The sequence below is a fragment of the Coptis chinensis genome, chromosome 8, assembly GCF_015680905.1.
Source record: "Coptis chinensis isolate HL-2020 chromosome 8, ASM1568090v1, whole genome shotgun sequence".
Taxonomy (NCBI): domain Eukaryota; kingdom Viridiplantae; phylum Streptophyta; class Magnoliopsida; order Ranunculales; family Ranunculaceae; genus Coptis; species Coptis chinensis.
In genome coordinates this window covers 23,166,208-23,181,177 of record NC_141463.1, presented here as the reverse complement: position 1 = coordinate 23,181,177, position 14,970 = coordinate 23,166,208, and positions in this window count along the sequence as shown.

Here is a 14,970-nt window from a genome sequence, read left to right as displayed (position 1 = left end):
ATATGAACAACCAATGTTCATAGCTATTAGTGGGTATGAACAACCAATGTTCTAGCTATTGTTGGGTATGAACAACCAATGTTCATATATATTATTAGTGTATGAACATTGATTGGTTTAATGTTTTGGTTTATTGGTGTGTAAACTAATATGGCTTTCATCACATGCGTTGCAGTTTTGGTTTTGTGAGCACTGCGTAGTCATCAAGAAGGTAGAGAACCATGAAACCAAATTCCCGAGGTGTGCAAGGTCGAATTTGAAGACCTTGCTTGATGCGTTCCGAAAGACACCAATAATAGAAATAGTTGCAAGTCAGATTATTGTTGATGCTGAAGTAGCAACGAAGGCTGAAAAGACTTTACTTCATGACATGTATAGTGATTTAGTCACAAACAATGAAGTAACAGTCCAGCCTACTATAGAAAATATTGATGCATTGAAACTAGAGAACAAAGAACTGAAGGAGAGGGTCATTGAGCTTGAAAAGCAAATTATGTCTTCCAGAGATGAAATTGAAAAGTTAAATGAGCAGCAAGAGAGGGATATGTCTGATGAGGTTGAATTGCAACCTAATGAAGTAATGGATGAAGTCCACCCACCTAAAGAAGTGCAGCAGGGGCATCCTAATGAAGTCACGGATGCAGTCAACCAGGCTGAAGTGCAGCAGGTGCATTCTGACAAAGTCACAACTAAAGTAATGGATGAAGTCCACCCACTTATTGAATTGCAGCAGGTGCATCCTGATGAAGTTACAGATGCAGTGGCTGAAGTGCAGCAGGGGCACTCTGACAAAGTCACAACTGAAGTAATTAATGAAGTCCCCCCATCTAAAGAATTACAGAAGGTGCATCCTGATGAAGTCACGGATCACAATGGCTAAAGTGCAAAGAGGGGCATTCGGCGGCAAAGTCACAATTGAAGTTGCGGATAAAGTTCAGCAGAGTAAGAATGTCGCAAAACCCTTTGATGGTCCATCATTTAATCTACGCCTAACCTTGTCACCTTCAGATAAAGATGAGGAGAAGGATGTCGAGGGAGCCAAGAAACCTTGCTCACTTGTAAAGCAAGTGAAGCAAAATAAAGAAAGGAAAAGTAAAGTGATTGGCGAGGATTTCACTGGAGATGGGCTAAAAAATAAGAAGAAAGGTGACACTGACAAGCAAACTCTTGTTGATGACAGTACCGTTCGTTCTCTGTTTAACCTGAAGATGTGTCAATACTATATGGGTTTGGAAGAAACCCATCGAGAAGTCATTGACACGTTCTTCAAAATTGCGGACAGTGGGTAAGTTTAAGATACCAAAAAATAATATTTTGAGTAAATATGTTGTTTGACTAATGGTTATTTCTTATGGTTTTTGAATAGCTATTGCTTGGTCAAATGGAACATTACAAATTCAAGGTGTTCTAGTTGAAGATATTCTCTTTGATAGAGAAATTGATCACCAGGTAAATTTTATTCATACCACAATTGGACTATGAATAATTATTGTTCATATTCTTTAGATATGAACACTCATTGTTCATACCCACAATTGGACTATGAACAATCATTGTTCATACTCCAGCAATGGGTATGAACAATGATTGTTCATACTCGAGCAACTTGCCAAGAATTTGGTAGCTATGAACACTCATTGTTCATACCACAATTGGACTATGAACATTATTTGTTCATACTCCAGCAATGGGTATGAACATTCATTGTTCATAGTCATAAGCTATTTATGTGATGTCAATTTTAAAAAAAAACTTATCCATTCAACAGGTCATTGACTGGTGGGCGATAGAACTTCAACAGAGGAAGACTGGAAAAGCAGAGACTTGTCTAGTATCTACAAACTCCAAGGTTAATTTTTTATAAAAAAAAAAATATTGTGTCATCTATTATTATTGTCACATTCTTATTATTTCACACAATTGTTGACACAGAGATTGTTGGAAGAAGTAGGATTGGAAACCATATTGAAGAGCATCGACTTCAATATGAAATTCATTGCCATTCCAATTCATTCGGACAATCATTGGACTCTTCTTGTGTTGGAGTTGGTGGAGGGACAACAAGCAAGATGGTATTACTTCTACTCCCTAAGCCAGACAAAGGAAGTTGCAAAAGAATTTGTGAGTTCGACAATAAACACTTAAATTATATAAAAAAATTTATGTTGAAATATAAAGAAATAACTTATTTTAATTTTGCAGAAGAAGGTACTAGTTGAGTCAATAAACAATCTTATCAGAAAGGGGGATTTGAAAATCCAGCTTGTCAGTAATAAAGGAATAATAGTTTCACCAAAATGTCCGTAGCAAAACAATAGGTAATTATTTATTTATGTATTACATGTGTGAACTATGATTGCTCATACCAATTGGGTATAAACAATGAGTGTTCATACCTCATATAGCTATGGACATTGGTTGTTCATGCCTCAGATAGGTATGAATACAATGATTAGTCATATTTAGAAATGATTGTGATTTGACTGTGTATTCTCTAAATTGACTGTGTACTCTCTAAATTTAGGTATACAATAGGTATGAACAATGACTTTTCATGCATTAGATAGCTATGAACAATCATAGTTCATACCCATAAGAACTATGAACAATATTTGTTTATACTCCAATACGTATGAATATAATGATTCCTTATATTTTAGCATTGATTGTGGGCTCCATGTCTGTAAAATGATGGAAATTTTGTATGAACAAGGTCATATGGATTTCTATCAATTTATAAATGAAGAGGAAATACAAAAGCTGCGCCCTCACATTGCATCACGAGAATGCTTTTCGGACTTCTTTGAGAAGTTGGAGTAAAGAAAATCATGATTTTAAGGAAAATTATAGGAAGGGAATGTTTGCTGAATGAATGTGAGATTTTAGAAAGGGAATGTTTTACTGAATTAATGTGAGGAAGGCAAAAAAACAATATATTTTATGGTGTGTTTTGTGCACAATGATATTTTGTTGTGTTTTTTGTGCACAAATATTTTTTTTTGTGCACAATGATATTTTGTTTATGAAAGTTAAATATTGGTGTTCTTAATGTGTTCTCTTATTATTATTTATACTCTGTTTATTTATAACTAATTTTCATATTATTTATATCATTTTCCTAACTAATTATTATAATTGGGGCTATGAACATTTATTGTTCATACCTGTTTAAAGGTATGAACAATGAGTGTTCATAGCTCCAATAGGTACGAACAATCAATGTTCAAGTCTGTTTTGGGTATGAACATTTATTGTTTATATATGTTTTGGGTATGAACAATCAATGTTCATATCTGTTTTGGGTTCATGTTTTTGGGTAACATTTTCATTGTTCATATCTGTTTTGGGTGCGAACATTTATTGTTCATATCTGTTCTGTTCATACATATTGTTCATAGCTAATGTTCATAATTTGGGGTATGAACAATCAATGTTCATAGCTATTGTTCATACATGGATAGGTATGAACAATCATTGTTTATAACTGATGTTCATAATTGGGCCTATGAACATTTATTGTTCATACATGTTTAAAGGTATGAACAATGAGTGTTCATAGCTCCAATAGGTATGAACAATCAATGTTCATATCTGTTTTGAGTGTGAACATTTATTGTTCATATCTGTTTTGTTCATAACTATTGTTCATAACTAATGTTCATAATTTGGGGTATGAATAATCAATGTTCATAGTTATTGTTCATACCTATTGTGGGTATGAACAATCAATGTTCATAATCGGGTTGTTTCAGTTGGGTCGGGCCGTTTATTTTTTTTCTTCAAGGGTATACTTGACCTTTCATCTACCCGAGCTGTTCTTATTTCGCGTCAAGGGTAAACTTGAACTTTCATCCACCTGGTCCTTGTGAGTGATTACAAAAATAATGTGTCCTCTAGAGTTTCTCTTTCGGCCGATTTGTCCTCTAGAGTCGCTCCCTGATAAAGAAAACTATTTTAATACAATGATATGGTGGGAACATGAACAAGGAAGGTCGGGGTGCCCTTTACCTGTTTGTCACCAGGTTCGGTCCTATTCAACCCGGTTTGGACAAGTTTGACCTGTTTGACTCAGTTTTGACAATTGACTAAGTTTGACCCAAAAATAATAATAATAAAAATAAATAAAAAAATAAAAAATAAAAAAAACTTTTCAAAAAAATAAAAATAAATGATGAATACTAATATCATGGGGTTCTTACCCTTCAATATGATAAAATATTCATCAAAGTTTTTGTTTTCTTCATCGCACTTTTGACAACCACTTGATCACTAATATCATTTCGGTAACCACATTGTGCAACATTAAAATTGTTCGCAAGAACAATGTTGATTTTACTGACAGCATCATGGATGGATCAGCTTGAACTCACAATGGCAGTCTTTTCCAATCCAAGTATACTTGAACGTAATTGATTGATTGATTGAACTTGAATATCACCATCCCCAGCATCCATCTTTCATCTCCAGCAAGTCACTTATCTTCCCCAGCAGTGTTCTTTTGTGTCTTCTTCCCTCATTATTAGAATCTCCTATCTCCAGTGGATCTTCTAGCTCTTCCCAGTGAGTACGTCTTTTGTCAGTGTTTAGTTATCACCATTATATGAGAATCTTTAATCTAAGTCAAAATCATGAATGAATTGATCTATCCATTTGATTTCACCAGTTTTTCAAAATGAATTTGAAAATATCAAATTTCAAAAAAAAATTGTCCCTTGATTTCAAAAAGTTGTTCATCCTTATCCATCACCATTTTTGGCCTAAGTGCTTGGCCTGAGCGCCATTATATATCCTGTTATACACTGATGTAACAAGACATAAAATACATGCATTAGAAGGAGTGATACCTTTGGTTGACTACTGAAAAAAGGTAAGACGTAAAACACGCATTTGTAAAGTAGGATACCATCCTCTCTTGAGTGACAACCATTTTCAACCGTGCTTTCACAAACAACTTGAAAAAAATTGAGGATTTCAAATATCCAGGGAAATGCCCTCTTTCAAAAATATTTTTCAAATGAATTTTCAAAAATTGCATGAGATCTTTTGGTTTGAGCTTGGCAAAATAGTGTGTCTCCATGGCTTTCTTTGTTCATTTTGCAAGCAACCTCCACCAAAGAGGGGCAACTGTAGACACCCCATTTTTGCACCCTAGGTATAATTCATTTACGATTTTGCCTTGAATTAAATTTGATCATATAAGGTGATTTACATTCCAGAGTCTTCATTTCTACATCAAACTTCTTTCTTTTCATCTTCTATTAGCGTCTTTAGACTCTTCTCATCATGTTCTAGCTATGGAAGAAGTTTCGTTGTTTTTTTAATTTTGAGCTGAAAATGACCAAAATGCCCCTGTAACCCTTTGGAGCCCAAATTTCGAATTTTCCACTCTTTCTTTGGATGAGATTATTTTATATGTGATTTTCCCTTGAAAAATCCTTTGGAATGAGTACAAGCTTGCCTAGGTTTCTTTTGGATCTCAGAAACCCTAATCTTGCCCTATCCCTTTTCAGCCCGTGGTGCACGCTGTTCAGTGCAATATATTTTTGAAGTGAGATTTCAACCCAAAGGTATTTTTAAGAGTTCATGGGCCTACCTAATGTATTAGTGAACAATTTTTGTGAAGAAGACTTTGCATAATTTTGACCCAGTCAAAGGAAATTTGCAGTGTTAAGAAAATGGTCAAAATGGGTGTTTTTGGTTGGATTTGGACATGTGCTCATCGGCTGTGGATCTAGATCGTCTTGGACCTTTTCATTAGGGTTTCTAGACTATTCTCAAGCCTCCAAATCCCTAGATAACTTTCCTTATTTGTTTGATTTGATTTGATCCTTAAAATCAAGCATATTCTAGAAAATATGCCATTTTGGAGCCATGTTTGGAAACTCAAGATTGTGGGAATATTGAGCACGTCTAGGGTTTGTATTTTTTCCCTAATCCATCTACAAAACCTAGAAATCATGGGCCAAGATCACACCTTTCTTTCCACCTCTTGAATCAAGGGCCAGATTTAGGAGGTGCATCCAGAAAAATATCAAGCCATTGAATTTTTTCTTAATCAACACTTAGCCTTTGGATCAAACTCATTACCATATTGGAATCCACGCCCAAACACTATAAATAGGGGTCTCATTCACTCATAAAAAAACATTTGAAGCTAGTGATTTGAAGCTAATAATCTGGAACTAGTTATTTAGAGCTAAGGATCTTCAGCTAGTTATTAAGAGCTAATAGCCTAGTTGTTTTCCTTTCTTTAGTGTTCTTCATTTTTCTTTATAGTTCTTCATTTTAGCCTTCTTTTCTTCTCTTCGATCCTGAGTTTAAGCACCTTTTCACCAAAAGTTGTTTCTTCTCCTGAATGACCTATTTCAATCCAAAAATCAAAGTCGTCATTTCAAGATCAAGTTCATCTTCATTCATCAACAATCAAGTATGAGGCAACATTCCATAGAAGGTGATATCTTTCTTTTTCTCTTTTATTTTAATTAGTATTGCATATTAGGATTATTTGTTTTTTAGTTTTACTCTAGCATATAGTTATTTGCTTTTAAATAATTTAGCGAAGATCATATATCCAATTTCAAAATAAAATTTCAAGCTTTCTTCATTCACCTATTTTAATACATTACACCTCAATAGAAGTAAGGCTGGTTTTACTAGGGGAGCGTGGGTGCCTAACACCTTCCCACATCGTACCTTGACTCCCGAACCCAATAATCATCTAGTTTCGAGGGCTAGTCCTTCACATAGGTTTTACTCAACTTTTCCTTAATAAAGTTAGTGGCGACTCTAAAATCAATTTCATAGACCTACGTACATATTTTTGTGAGTACACTTCCACAGAAAGATTTCCAAAGGAAAGAGTCATTGAGCCATCCCGGCAATTGATTTGGGTATTAGCGGTTGCCAAGAAAGGACGCCCTAAGATGGGAATAAAATCATGTGCAATTTCTGTGTCGAGAATAATGAGGTTGGCTGGGTAGTAAAAGTCTTGAACTTTGACCAGAATATTTTAAACTACACCCTTGGGATACTTAATAGAATGATCGGCTAACTGTAAAGTCATTTTAGTTGGTTGAAGTTTTGTTAGACCTAGTTGTTTATATAAATAAAAAGGGAGTAAGTTAACACTCGCCCCGAGGTCTAATAGTGCAGTTGTTATGAATATAGTACTATATATTTTATTTTAGTTTTACTCATACCAACAAATTCAATTTGCTAAACCATGTGTATCAGCTTATTTCATGACCCATGAGGGTGATGTCTGAAGACCGAAGGCAGGATAAGGGAGGAGAAACAAGATGCACGATAGCGAGTCTGCGGAACCTAAAGTGAAGTGGGCCTCAGATGGGCAAAAGAGAAACGGGTGTTGGTGACCAGGTGAGGGGCAGAGTAAGAGTGAGAAGAGGAGAAACACTGTAGAGAAAAAGGATATCCTTAAAAGGAGAGGTTAAGAGTCAGCGACCAAGTTATGAAAAAAGAGATCAATGAATGGAGAAAGAGATGGAAGAGATATAAAGAGAAAGATAGAGGGGAGAAGAGAAAAGAGTGAAAAAAGAAAGAAAGAGGTGAAAAACAAGGAGAGAAGCTGTAATTTTGGGTTAAGAGAGAGGGAGTTCTTAGTGTGTAACACATTTGGCACCGTCTATGGGGACGAGTTGGCCCGCGATCTAGTGGTAAAAAGAGAAAGTTATAGTATGGTTACAATAGCTAAAAGAGGAAGAGGGAGACCCAAAAAGGTGAGGGCTGAGGCCGTTAAGGAAGAAACCATGAGTGTTGAGATGGAAGAAATGGAAGAGGAGGTGCAAGATACAGCGGCAGAAGCAACAAGACTTCTACAAGAAGAGGTAGTGAAGTTGAGAGATGAGAATGAAGAACTGAGAAGAGAAAGAGAAACCACATAGGGGGAAGCGGAGACAGGAGAACCATAAAATAGTGAAGTAGAGGGTAAGTACGAGGAAGCTCTTCATAGACCAAGAATGAACCTAAGGGAGGAATCACGCTGGAAGTAGTCCAAGTAATGATTGGAAAGGATAGAGAAGTAAACTATCCGGCGGAAAGGGAGAACCAAGGCGTGGCGAAAAAGGTGGTGGCAAGTCTTAATCAGAACCCGTTAGCTGATTCTATCTTGAACTTAGAGGTACCTAAAAGGTTCACACAATCAAGGTTTGAGAGATACGACGGGAAGGGTGATCTTGCGGACCACTTACCCCACTTTATGAAACAGATGCCGCTGTGGCAAGAGAGCAAGTATGATGGGCTCAGCTGTATGATGTTTCCCGCCAGCCTAAAAGGGGGAGCTTCGGACTGTTATTATTGATTGGTGTCGCGAAGTATACGTAAGTTCGAGGAGTTGGAGTAGGCATTCGTGGACCACATCATTCATTAGAAAAGGAGGGTGGTCGACATTGCTGATCTTTTTAATGTCAAGCAAAGATCCAACGAGACACTTCGGGAGTTTCTGTGTAGATTCAAGGAAGAGACCCTACGAGTGGAAAATTTGGATGAGCATACTGCGGTCATTGCTTTCCAGCATGGGTTGAAGCAGGGAACTAGGGTCCATGAATCTATGACCAAAATTGAAGTTACTACATTACCCGCGTTGTATCCGAAGGTGGAAAGGTACATATGCTATGAGGACATCTTGCAGAGAAATACAAAGGAACTCAATAAGTCAGAGAAATCAGTGTAGATTGTAGGACAGGAGGATCGAGAAGGTAGAGACAAAGCTGCGGCAAGAGAAGGGGGATCATATAGGGGAGAGACACATAAAGCAGAAAGAGGCTGAGACCAAGTTAGGAGGGACATCCGAGAGAGGAAGCCATACCGCGAAATAAAGTCAACACCTTTGAACAAGCCGTTGGAGGAAATATTGCCATTAATCAAGGGGTAGTAGTACTATGAAGGGCCGCGAAGTATTCCTAGGGAATCGAAAGGGAAGCCGTTTTGCGCATACCATCATATCATGAATCACTCAACCAACGATTGTTTCACGTTGCAATGGCTGGTGGAGAGAATGATAGAAAAGAGAATGTTGAGGGAGTTTGTGAAGGAGGTACGCCCGGTCGAAAGAGAGTTGGTAGTGGCCAAGATCCTAGGTACAATCACATCATCTTTAGTGGAGAATCGTTGGGGAGGAACATCCACAGGGACAAGGTAAGGAGGACGACCAGCTTGCAATAGATAAATGAGGTTGTGAGTATTTCGCGGCCAGTTCCGGGAGCCTCCATGGGAGAGGGAATGATAGAGTTCACTTGAAAGGATATGGAATTAGTAATCTCACCTCATGAGGATGCACTGGTGATCACGATAACGATGGGTACATGGTGAAGAAGGTGTTAATAGACTGTGGAAGCTCAGTGGATTTGTTATTAAGGGACACGATGGAGGAAATGAGCATCGAAAAGAAACAGATAAAGCCCCCCAGACTAACTTGTTTGGGTTCAATGACAGTATGACAGAGCCAATAGGGGAGTTAATGCTACCTGTAACTGTGGGACCGGTGACTGTATTTACTCACTTTGTGATAGTAGACACCAACTCGCAATATAATGCCATCATGGGAAGAAAATGGATTCATGAGATGAAGGTAATCCCATCCACTTACTATCAAGTAATCTGCTTCCCCACAAACGGGGGAATGTACAAGATAAGAGGAGATCAAGTCGCGACACAAAACATTCACCAGTTGACAGTTAAAGGTTTGTTCCGCGCACTAGAGAAGGATATGTTGGGGAAGGGCGAACTCCTAGCATAGCAATTACAAGCCGTGAACGAGGTTGAGGAAATGACCGACGGTGCAAAGACGATGGATAAGATTGAGATTGAGAATATAGGCGTTGTGGAGGAAGATAAATTTGTATCTGTCGGGGCCAGTTTACCGGAGGAATGGAAAGCAAGGTTGACGACCTTCTTGATAGAAAACAACGACATGTTTGCATGGTCAATAGAGGACCTGGCGGGACTAGATCCTGAGTTCGCGTCTCACAGACTGCATATGAGAGAAGGTGCAAGACCCATTAGGCAAAAGATGAGGGGTGTTAAACCGCAGTATGTGCAAGGAATCCAAGAGGAGGTACAAAAGCTAAAGGAAGTCGGGATAATCCATGAATGCGAGTTTACAGAATGGCTCTTAAACATAGTGGCGGTTCCCAAGAAGAACGGGAAAGTACGGATGTATGTCGATTTCACAGATGTCAACAAGGAGTGCCCGAAGGATTGCTACCCCTTGTTGCGGATCTACGAACTGGTAGACTGAACCACTAAATTAAAGATCTTCTTTTTTACGGACGCGTCAATGGGGTACAAATAGGCGGTAATGTACGACCCCAATTAGGGGAAAACTGCATTTATAGTAGAAGGGGGAATTTGTTGTTATACCATAATGCCTTTTGGACTGAAGAACGCAGGGGCAACATTTCAGAGAATTGGGGAGAAGATGTTTGAGAGAAAAATCAGAAAAGGTATGGAAATCTACATAGATGACATGGTAGAAAAGAGTATGACCGAGGAGGAACATCTGGCGGAGTTAAGTGAAACATTCTCTATACTGCGGAAACACAAGATGATGTTGAACCTGAAGAAATGTACATTTGGGGTGACGTCCGGAAAGTTCTTAGGGTATATTGTTACATATCAGGGAAAAGAAGAAAACTCGAATTAGATCAGGGCTTTACTGCAAATACAGTTACCACAGACTGTGAAAGAGGTTTAGAGGTTGGTCAGAAGAATTGCAGCCCTCAATAGATTCATCAGCGAAGTGTTCGGACAAGTCTAAACTTTTATAACTCCTCTTAAGAAAGACAACCGACTTTCAGCGGACCGCGGCATGTGAAAGGGCTTTCCAAGAGTTAAAGGATTATTTAGAAAAGGCCTTGATCCTATCGCGTTCATGGCAAAGGGAGAAATTGTATCTATATTTGGGGGTGTCAGTGTTGATAAGGGTAGTAGACAAGGCAGAGAGGCCAGTTTACTTTCATAGCAAAACGATGTTAGATGCAGAAACGAGATACATCAGGATCGAGAAATTCGCCTTGGCATTGATTTCCTTAGCGTTGAAACTAAAACCTTATTTCGATGCTCACTCGGTAGTTGTGGTGACAAAGTTGTCACTTAAATAGGCCTTGAAGGTTGACAAATCAGGAAGAATGTTGAAATGGGCAGTGATACTGAGTTCTTATGACATTGAGTATCAAATCAGGACCATGGAAAAGGCACAAGTTATGGCCGAATTCCTGGCAGAGTTCCCCACCGAGGACCCTACTTAGGGGGAAGAGAATATTATGGAATAGGAAGGCGACAACATCCATGACCCTTTAGACCTTTGGGATATGCGGAACGGATAGAAGGTTTTTACAGATGGGTCAACTACCGATACAGGGAATGGAATTGGGGTGGTATTGGTCACACCAGAGAATAATTGTCTAGAGCTGTCGATGAAGCTGGGGTTCAGGACTTTGAACAATGAGTTAGAGTACGAAGCAGTGATAGCAGGGTTGGACTTGGCAGCGGATCTGGGTGTGAGCGAACTGACAATTTATTATGATTCCAACTTGGTGATATGTCAAGTGAATGGAAGGTTTACGACCCGATGCCCAAGAATGATGAGGTATTTGGAGGTATTACAGAGAAAGGCGAGCAAGTTCATTAAGATCAGGTTTGCTCATCTAGGTCGTGGAGAGAATATACATGCCGACGCATTAGCATATGTGATAAGTGCCCAAAAAGTGCATTTTAACCCTCGATTATACCTCTTGTTTATCCATTTTAGTGGACTAACAGTGCTTGTAAGTCGTGTTTTATGATTCTGCAGGTGAAAAAGAGAGTTTTGTAGAATATTAGAGAAAAATGGGTAAAACGGAGCAATTCGGAGCATTAAAGATCATATGGGAAGCCCGTGGACAATCATGGAAAAGGCCAAGGAATTGAAGCTATGAAAGATGCGACTTGGATCAGTTCTAAAGCTTATTTGGAAGCCTAAGGCAAAAGGATTCGTTGCTTGGACCAGAGCCCGCAAAAGAGGAAGAAGGATAGAGCAAAAGAGAAAAAAAAAGACTCTCACATCTGGGATGCAAGGCCCGTGCGTCCGGATGCAACTCTTGCGTCTGGGACGCAAGGATCATGCATCCAGATGCATGAACCGACATTGTAGCCCACCTCTTTTACAGTTTTGGAAACGAAGTTGGACTTTGAAGGAAGTTGATTTGTAATAGGAAACAAGCCACAGTTTGGGATGTTTCTAGAACTCATTGTAACCCCAATTAATAGAGGACTTAAGTGCCTCATGAAACTCGCCAATTCACTTACATTCTTGTCTCAAGAACTTGAGGCAGAGAGAGATTAATAATAAAAGATTTGGTTTTAACTAGTCGAGTTTTAATAAATTAGTCGTTCTAGTCTTATATTTTTCGACTCTTCTTCTTCTTGTTCTTCGTGTTCTTCCTTTTTCATGGAAGGCTAATCTGCTCCTTCAATGGAGGAGATGAAGCCAGTGTTCAGGGTTTGATGATTCTTCTGGTTCAGGTGTTCTCCAATCAGGTTAGTTCTTTATGTTTTTAGTTATTAGTTCCATTGCCAACACCAGGGGATGGAAGTATAAAAAAGGGTTTATGTTTTGCAATATTAATATCATGCTAGTGTTCTTTACTTTTCTTTTAGTAGTGTAGTTCTTTAGAGTTAGGGATGTATTCTTTGTGTATCCCTGGAAGGGGTAGCTCAGGGAGTGGCTGCCTAGGGGAAGTATTCTTTGTGTTTGCCTTAAGTGGTAATTCATTGAATGTCCACCCTATTAGGAAGTGCTCTTTAATGTTGCTCTCAGTAATACACTGAATGGCTGCCTGAGCTTTTATAAAAGAAAAGCAGATATTAATAGCATAAACATAGGAACAACCTTAAGTAGAGTTATTCGTTAACGATGTTTTGTCCAAGAGGGCATCAACACTCGCTTGATTGCCTAATTGTAGTCTACTTGTGAGAACAACCATGAAGCAGAAGGTCATAGATCAAAGGTATCAGTGGATTCTAATCTCTTGAATTCCCTATCCTATAAATTCTTAATAGTTTAGTTAGTTTAGTTTAGTTTAACATTAGAATCTATAATCTCTACAATCATAGTTTTTGATCACTCAAACCCCTTTTTCAGTCATGTCCTTCATATAACATACACTTAAAAGTGGAACGATACCCTACTTATCCTTTACTTATTGAGGGATATTTAGGTTTTGATACGCTTCTATTTTGTTTAATGACCATCATATATCTACATCATCTATATACCATCTCATACACACAAAAAGACAATGTGTCAAATGACGCCGCTGCTAGGGATATAATTAATTGTAGCCCGAGGAGCGCGTGTCAAATGGCGCCGCTACCGTTTTAAGTTGTTTATGTTTAACGTTTTATTTCAAGATTAGAAGTTTGGATATTGAGGTAATTTTAGCCACATCATCCATCCTTTTGAGAAAGAGAGAAGCTTGAAGGACATCTCGAAGACAAGATCTACCATCCAGGTTAGTCGAATCTTTATTCTTTTTATTTCATTCTCAGTTTAGTTGCATCGTAGTTTAGTTTTATTGCTTTCTAGTATAATTGCATTTAGGATCTTTTCCACAATTGAAGTTGCAAGCAAACACAATGAAATATCAAACTCTAGTGTTTCTTGTCTGAATCTTGACAAACAGACTATCGTCTGTAGGCAGTGGTACTTAAGCAATCCAAGTGATTCACCATAACCCTAGAAGAGACGACTTTTAGGCGGTAGTGAGATACTAGCGTGAAAACCCCACCCAAATTTGAAAGAAAGTAGTTTTATTTTATTTTTTAAAAATCCAAAAAAATTAGTATAATTGTATTTTAGTATAATTTAAAATAGTTGCATATTAGTTTAATTGCATTCAAGCATAGTAGGATAGTTTTTCGTCATTTTCGCATAGCATTTTCTAGTGTATGCCCCGTCGTCCATATAATCGTCCGGTAAGAACACAATAGTGGACATGGTTTAACAACCGACTCACAAGAATACTAGATGAGATTGATATAATGGTCAAACGCAATGATGGAGGTGTTATGGACCCAAATAATCTTGAAGCTATCCCACCCATGCAAGCACAACAAAAGAAGAAGCTGAGTGATTTCTATTCGCCAATCATTGGAGACCCACCCAGCAGTATTGTTTTTCCAGAGACGGAAGCTAACCAGTTTGAGCTTAGAGCATCAGTAATCTCTATGCTTCCAAAGTTCAATGGTTCAGACAATATTCAACCTTATGTTCACATGAACAAATTTCTATCAGTTATCAGAACTTTCAAGAACCAGAATATCAGGGATGAGAGTATCAAGTTAATTCTTTTTCCACTCCCACTCGAAAGTAAAACATCTGAATGGTTAACTACACAGTCAAAAAATTCAATCAACAACTGGGAGAAGTTGAGAACAAAGTTTATGAACAAGTTCTACCCACCCCAGAAGATAGATGCCATGTAGCAACCATCGACAATTTCAAAGGGAAGGTGATTGAAGAATATCATCAAAGTTAGGAGAAATTTAATAATTTGCTAGTCTCATGTCCACATCATGGTTATGGTAAGAGCACATTGGCTCATTTTTTCTTTCGAAGACTTTTTACTATGAACAAGCAGATGATACAATCAATGCGTCAATGTAAGTTTACATCATTGGATGGAGAGGAAGCCTACAACTTTCTCGAGAATTTAGCTGAAGACACTCAATAATGGAGTACCAACAACGAGGATGTAGCTAGAGTGGAGGGTGTGCCGAAGCAATTTGGTAACCAAATTCGTGAAGACCCAAATCAAGCGATGCTATCAATTATGGCAAGCCTGTCAACAGGACTTGAAACTCTGAACAAGAAGTATAAGTAAACGTTCACAACCTAGATGGATTTGGACAAACCATTGGTATGGTTGTAGTATAATTTGGTATTAGTCTATCTTGACTATAGGATTACACTTG